An 8,659-nucleotide genomic window follows, 5' to 3' on the forward strand; every position below is an offset into this window, starting at 1 on the left:
ATTCACTTAGTGGATTCTTTGGCCTGATGACATTCAAAGGCTTTTCAACTCTAAGATTATATGAATCTTTCCTTTCTCACTGGGAACACTAGCTTTTAGTCATCTTGGTTTGATGGGTGTCAGTTAAAGAAGAGAATCACCCAAGAATGTGTCATAGGGGAACTGAGACTAAATTGGGACAATCAAAAAGCAAATCTTCTGGCAGGGAGAACTCTTTCTGTTACGTAGTAAACCATTAGCTCTGCCATCATGTTGTCATTCAATGAAAATGATGTTTTAAGTTTAAATCTCTCACCAAAAGAAGATGAAATGATTAAAAATATCATTTGGAGAGTTCTTTTTGAAGGTTTAAAACTTAAAAAAAAAATACCATCCATGGTTGCCATGAAATAGACATGTTCACAGAAGGCATTTATCCAACACATCATTTGTAGACCAAACCCACAGAATCATAGAAACCAAGAATTAAAGAATTTATGCATAAGGAGCTTGAGTGAATGGCTCAAGGTAACAGAAATAATTACTGACAAAAACTGAGACTGAGGGACTTCCCTGGCAGTCCAGTGGTTAAAACTCCGTGCCTTCCAATGTAGGGGGCTCAGGTTCGATTCCTGGTCGGGGAACTGAGATCCCACATGCCACGTGGCGTGGCCAAAAATAAATAAATAAATACTGAGACTGAGAAATCCATCCTTTGATAATTAATGTTGAGTTCAATCAATATTCATAAATAATTTAGGTAGAAGTGAGCAAACTAGAATCACTCTAGAAAATGTCAAACTAGATGTGAAGAAACCAATGCTTTTCTTTTTTAATTGCAAGATTGAATCCAGTGTATGGTTTTGTTGGTTTGTTTTGGGTGAAGTCAAACTGATATACGTGCAAAACACACAAACTGTGCTCTACTATTCAGAGGACAGACAGCCGCTATACACTTGTCCAAAATATGCATACACAACTGTTGCAGGGGGAAAGGAGTAATTCACAGAGATACACAATGTAAGTAGTGCTTATAGAGTTGTGCAGTGTACAACTCCCACAACTATGCGTGTCAGACAGACACACAGCCACACACAATTCGGTTTCACTAGAGCTAAGTCTGACATAGAAAAATCATTATTTCAATCCCTGTTTTTAACTCAATTTTTAACACTTAGCACTTCATATTTATAGTATCCATTTTTGTTTGCTTCCTCAGCATGCAATTCCTTTCTTCCAATAGTGGTCACCATTGTCATTTGGGGTATAATTATCCCCTGCTCCCAGTACAGGTGTGCAGCCTTGTACATGCCTTCCTTCAAAGATACTGATTGGTTTAGACATGGACACATGACCTAAATTGGCGCATTAAGAGTTAATTACATTACTTTTGCTGAATACTGGGCCAAAGGTTCATACTGTGTTTGGCTGAAATACAGTCTGGATGCACGGAGCCCAGGAGCTTCGGGAGTGGAGGCTACACAGAAGAAGCAAAGCCAAGAGATAAGGAGAAGCAAACCCAATCCTGATGGTACTGTTTGGACCCCCCTATCCAGTACCCCAGGAACCTATTACAGTATAAATACTCGAGAAGCTGGTATAACCATTAGACCCCAAAATGCAATGACTTAGATTGGGTAAAAGTTTATTGATCTCTCATGGAACAATCCAGATGGGCAGATAGGAAGCTCAGTCTCCAAAGGTCATCCAGGGACTCAAGCTGGTGGGCCAGCTGTGGACATGGTGTCCATCCTTGGGTCCAGTTAACTGCCACTTCCCAGGAAGGGAGAAGAGAGCGTGGAGGGAAAACAGCCTCCAAATAAAAAAATTCATCCAGATATTTCAAAGCTCTCTTTCTCTTGCATCCCACTGACCAATATATTGTCACATGGCCACAGCTGTCTCCAAGGGAGAATGGGGAATATAGTCTCCATTCCAACATGGCTCTATTTCTGGAAGAACAAAATTGAATTGGTATTGCATGGGTCAGCTGGCATTTTCTGCCTCAGTGGAGCCACTCTTGGACTGTTTAACTGCACAAGGTAAAAAATCCCCCTTTTTTCTTAAACCAGCTCAGACTGAGGTATTCTGTCATTTGCAATCAAAGGAGTCCTGTTTAAGGTACCATGGTACAATTTGAACAAGCATCTCAACTAAATTGTATATAGACACACCTATAAGGCCCAGATTACTTGAGAAAATTCCAAAACTTTTTGTGGCATTTTCCCATAAAGGTACAGACAAAGGTGAAAGTGACCTCAGCTCCAAACTGGTCTGATCTCTGTCACTGGGAATCCCTATTCTCTCAACTATGAGTGATTCTGGGGGAGTGGGTCGAGACAGCGACTATCTCATTCACCACAGGGCTGGACACCTGATCAAGTCTGGCCAGTCAGCACACACCATTCTTGGACATGAAGACTGGCGCAGAAATGGGCACGTGACCTAGAAGATCCAATCAAAATCTTCCCTGAGGTGAACAGATGAACACACTGAGATACACATCTGCACGGCCATATTGTTTGCAAAATGTGAGCCTAGCTGAGAATAAAGCCAAGAAAGGAGAAAGTGGGATGCGAAACAGAGCTAGAGATACAACCATTCCTGAGGCCAGAACCGCCTCTTCCACTTCTCAATGACACGATCTACTTTTTTTGTTTTGTCTTGTTTATTTGAGCCCATTTGAATTGGGTAATGAAGAGCATGCTCCCCAGGGCTGGGACTAGGGTGAGGCAAGTGGGGCACTTACAGTGCAAAATTTAAGGGGACACCCACTGTCAAGGCTGCGTGAGTACTGAGCCTCCATTTGCAAGACCCTGAGGGTGAATGCTTCCTTAGATCATCCCTTCTAGGAGCTTCTTGCTTCCTCCAGTCCTGACCCTGATACTACTGCCTTTCTTAGTCAGCTCAGGCTGCTATAACAAAATACACAGACTGGGTGGCTTAAACAACAGAGGTTTATTTCTCACAGTTTTAGAAGCCGGGAAGTCCAAGATCAGGTGTGTGCAGATTCTTCTTCCTGGCTTGCAGACAGCTGCCTTCTTGCTATGAGCTCACATGCCAGACAGAAAGAGAGGGCTCTGGTCTCTATTTCTCTTCTTATAAGAGCACTAATGCTATTCATGAGGGCCCCACCCTCATGACCTCATCTAAATCTAATCAACTCCCAAAGGGCCCACCTCCAAATACCATCACATTGGGGGGTAGGGTCTCAACGTATAAATTTGGGGGGGACACATTCAGTCCATAACGCTATCCTTATTAAAAGCATATTAATTAAAATGAAAGGACTGTCAGTTCAAAATAGAATACATATAACAGTATTCTTCTCCTACTTGGACATCTTCTTGTTATGAAACAAAACTATGTCATGCACTGAAATAGAACTTTATAACCATAGCATCACAAAGGCAGGAATTAGCCCAGAGGTTGCTTAGTCCAACACATTCAGAGCAGAAATCCACCCTAGCTTGAAACATGAACAATTCATGCCTTGCTCTTGGCATTCCATTTAGCCTATCACTATTATTATTATTATTATTCTTTAGTTCTTCAGAACAGAAAATGCAGAAGCAACTGCACTTTTCCAGAGCAGGTGCCCAAGCTTCATCAAAGGATGTTGTACTTTCACCAAGTACCACAAAGCACCAGGGCAGAGGCTGAAATGGCCCTTGTCCAAAATCTTTACCAAAAATAACTTGAGCTTTGGCCCCATCGCCTGCTGCTCTCAGTGGGAGCGTCACAGAAACATAAGCAGCCTTTCCTCTGGCAAGGTGACACAGCGCTAATGAGAAGGATCGGGCTGGGGCTGAGGAGAGAGGTTGTGTGCTCTGCCACCGGCTCCCTTCCCCAGCCCTTAACCAGCTAAAGAAGGATGACTTGGGAGAATGATGCACCGAAATCAGGTGGGAGAAAGCCTGGGAGCAGGTCTGCTTCGGTTATTCACTGCTTCCCTGCCTCGTTCCTGCACTGGAGAGATACTGACTGAGCACCTGCTCTGAGTGGACAGTGTCCACATTAAGCTTTAACACACACACACACACACCCACATAGATGAACAAAGTCCATGTCCTCAGGGAGCTTATAACCCAGGAGAGATAACAAGTAAACAAGTAAATAAACAATGTAAACAGCTGCAGATGGTGATAGGGACGTGAGTGGAGTACCAGCGGCCTCCTCGAAGCCAGAGAGTCGGGAAAGTCTTCTCTGAGGATGTGGCACTGAAGCCCAGACAGGAAAGAGAAGAAGAAGCTGTGTGAAACGTCAGGGGCAGGGCATTCCAGCCAGAGGGAAGAGCCCTCGAAAAAGCCAGGATGAAGGAAAGAGCTTGGCAAGTTCAAGGAGCTAAGGGAGGAGAGTGTGTCTCAACCCAGAGGAGGAGGGACTGATGGGGAAAACAGTCCCAGGGAAAGGACAGGACAGCCCAACTACATCCTGCTCGAAAGGAGAAAACACGAAGGAGCAGCTGATTTATATTTTTTAAATATTATTCTGCCTGTTGAGTAAAAAATGGATAAGAAAGGACTGGACTGGAAATCATGAGACCATATAAATATCTAGTTCTAAGGACCTTTGCCAAAAAACCTTTAGGAAAAGAGAAATAAAGCTTCTGATGAGCATGTAAATTTATATCGATTGATATAACTGTTTTGGAGCATGAGTGATGCTATCCTAAAAATTTTTAGCTTTGATAATTGCTTACCCTAGGTCCTCAACAATTCCAGTTCTGGAAATGTATCCAAAGGCACAAATATTTAGGTACAAGAATATTCACTGCAGTGTTGTTTATGATTTTATACACACACACACACACACACACACACACACACACATTTTTTCACATGGAAGAGTGTGTATATACATGTAGCCAAATTTCCGAAGAAGCTAGGATCACTGAGATGTAATCGTTCCCCATTAAACTTTGCTTATTGAGAAGTGCTTTCTCCAAGCCTAAATGAAATCTCCAGAAGGTCCTTGGCCCTTCTGACTACTACAGGGTACTAAAGAGTCCATTGCAGCCTAACAAACACAGAACACCGGGTACTAAAGAGTCCATTGCAGCCTAACAAACACAGAACACCGGGTACTAAAGAGTCCATTGCAGCCTAACAAACACAGAACACCGGGTACTAAAGAGTCCACTGCAGCCTAACAAACACAGAACACCCACCCCCTTTCTATGTAGGGTTTATCCCCGAGCCCAGTTCAGGCCTGGGAGTGTGGTGGGGCTTAACAGAGTCTTCACTGATTTTCTGCTCTGCCTCTTCTTCCACGTAATAACTACAGGCTCCTGAGACCCCCAGGATTGGAGCCCAGGGGAAAGGAGAGGCTAGAACCCAAGTTCCGCTTGCGCCAAGGTTTGTCTGCGGGTGGATGTCCTCTGGGCTGCAGGCATATATAGGCTGCTCTTTCTCTCACTGGGCTTTTGTGGGTTCATGAGGCACCAGCCCCTGTGTCCTCCACACTCACAGGGACTCACATCCCAGGCTTCTAAGTGAATCTCTTGAAAACCGCTCCCTTGCTGTAAGGTAAGGAGAAGCTCCCCCTTCCCTGCCCCAGGGGGAGAAGAAGAGCTCTCTGCCAGGGACCCTTCCTTCGTTAACCTCTTTATCCACAATGTCCTATTTAGGCCGGAGGTGTGTGATGGACTAACACAGACAAAATGGTTTCGAACTACATGTTTTTGGAATTTCTGCACAGACAGCCCAGCACCTGGCTTTGGAATGTTTTCTAAACGTGCCCCCCACCCTTCCCCTGGGCCTGTGAGGCTTCCTCTGCAATTGAGTCAATAGTAATTTTATCATTCTGTGACAAACCCATATCACAACCATTAAAATGGAGGTGAAAGAGGTCCCTTCTTATTTGTTCGTTCAACAAATATTATATGAGTCAGCCTTGCTAGGCACTGAGGAATTGGTGGAGCAGATAGAAAGAGACCAGGCTCTGCCCTTGTGGAGTTGATGGTCCAGTGGGAGTGCAAGACATTAATAAAATATTCCAATAAGTGTAAAATTATGCACCAAAGAAAGTTACATGATGTTAGGACAAGGAGAGAGGACCTGACCCCTTTGGAAGATGGGGGATGGAGAAATTAGGGAGCTGAGATAGGAAGGAGAAGGTGATATTACCCAGGTGAGGGAGGGGGGAAGAAGGCCATGAGCAAATGTCCCAGACAGGCGAGCATGTGGTACATTTAGAGCAGAAGGAAGGTCAAGGTGACTGGAACTTGGAGAATGAGAAGAGAGCACTGAGTGATGAGGCCAGAGGGGATAAAAGGGCTTCTCATACACTGATTATAAATGATCTATGCAGTATGGTCCTGTTTTTTTAAAAAAAATTATACACACACACACGCACACCCTGGGTAGCATATATCTACACTAAAATATTAGCACTGGTTATTTGTGGGCAGAAGTGAAGTATTGAAGGTGTTAATTCTTTCCTGTGTGTTTTTTAGAATATAAATTCCAAATGCAATTTAAAAAGAGAGAGAGAGAATGACTCTTTCTTTCTGCACAGGGGGACCTCACATCTTAAGCTTTATAACCAAGGACACCAAAGCAAACATAAACCTCTAGTGAACTTGACTGGGATTCAAATTTTGGAGCCTTGTGATCCTTAGGCTTCTCCCAGATATTCGAGTCTCTTTTCTGATGAGGAGAGGCCTCCTCTCTGCAGGTCAATGCAAAGCCAACACAGGAAAATCTAGGCCAACACATGAGAAAGAGACCAGAGAGAAGTAACTAGATAACAAAGGCATCTGGCTTTTACAGAGCCCTTTTTCAAACTGAAGCGTGTATTCATTGGTTGCTGCAAGATTAGAAGTCAATATTCCGAAGGTCTCCTCACGGCGCTCCCCCAGTTCACTGAGCGACTTTGGGCAAGCCTTTAATGTCTCCTGCCTTATAACCTGATCTGGAAAACAGAGGTAAATGGGACTAGCCTTATTGGTACAGTGTGTCGAAGTCCCTGGATAAAATGTGCAAAGAGGGCAGAATCTTATGTTCAAAGTGTTCTGCCAATGCTAATTAATCCTCACGGCACCCCCAAGCCCTGTAATGTTATCCACAATTCGCAGCTGAAGGACCTGAAGCAGAAAGAATAAATGACTTGTCCAGGGACACAGAAGGAGCCTGCTGGAGAACAGGCATTAGCCCTCGACAGCATTGGCATCCAAAAAAGTGGCATTTTAACATCACTCATAAGACATGACTAAATTTTGTGGAATGTTTTTATTTTGAAAACAGAGTTTCTGTGTCGATGAATTATAAGGCAGCGAAACCCCAGATGCATTTACAATAAAATATGGCAGGCAGACAGATCCATGTGCAATTTTAGTAACTCCTTTCTTAGACTGATGACTGTGATTAGCTGCTCGCATCAATTCTACTTCTATCTCATTGGCCAGAGTTTAGCCACGTGACCTTGGCCTCACAAAGAGAAGGGAAAGTGGGGAAATGTAGGTTTTACTCAAGGCAGCCATGAGCCCTGCTAAGGGTGGGAGTCTATGGCAAAGGCAGAAGGGCTGCTTGGTTGGGGACTGGATCAGAGACAACCGGAGAGGATGGAGTGACCATTAGGAAGCTACCGGGGACAGCTAGTCATCCTACCGCCCCAGTCTTAACATGGCTAAAACCAAATTCACAGTCTTCCCAACATTATCCCCCTCCAATATTTCTAAATCATATCAGTTAGCATCTTTTTAGCTGAAAATAGCATAAAGCTCAACCACCAGAATCTCAGATCAAAGGCATTTAAGATGCTACTAACTTTAAGGTATGCTACCACTTTATATCCCAGTAAGGAAGAAAAATTACTACCAACTTAACTTTCCGTGCCAATGACCAACCATAATAATTTTTCATAGCTTTACTGAGGTATAATTGACGTGCAACTAACTGCACATATATAAGGTGTAAAATTTCATAAGTTCTGACAAATGTGTACACCTGTGGAATCATCACCACAATCAAGATAATGGATATACCCACGCCCCCAGAAGATTTCTAGTGCCCCTGCTATCTCGTGCCACCATGCTACAGTGTTCATCATTTTGCCATATATAAATGTACCAAAATAACATTTGTGTACCTTAAACTTACACAATGTTAGGTGTCAATTATATCTCAATAAATCTGGGGGAAAATGGATTTTTCTATACCTATTTTACTACAGCCTACTTTTTCCTTCTCATTCTGTGGAGACTGGTACAGTTTGATACACTTAGATCTAGTCATTAAACTACTGAATCATATTTCATCATATGATAACACATTTTATTTCTCCTTTTTCCACCGACAGACATTCAAATTATTTCTATTTTATCCCATTACAAGCAACAGACATTAAATTGTTATGCCTAAAATATTAAAATACGATCATCACAGTAATATCTTTCTAAAAAAAAACCTAAAGTCACTGACAGCTATTGACACTCAATATCAGAATTCTTAAAGAATACAAATGCTTGTGGGCTCTTCTTAATGAAATCAAATACTCAGTAGACCTTCTAAGGAGCCAGTGCAATAAAAAAAATGTCTGTTTTGCAGAAGCTCTGCAGCGAGAATAAAAACTAAACTAATATATTTTAAATATTTCTTTGATTTCCCTTGTAAGCTTCAAATGTTTAGTCTCACATCAGTCCATTTCAATAACAGCAAACTTGTACCTGTGAATGATG

Source organism: Delphinus delphis, chromosome 15 (genome assembly GCF_949987515.2).
Source record: "Delphinus delphis chromosome 15, mDelDel1.2, whole genome shotgun sequence".
NCBI lineage: Eukaryota > Metazoa > Chordata > Mammalia > Artiodactyla > Delphinidae > Delphinus > Delphinus delphis.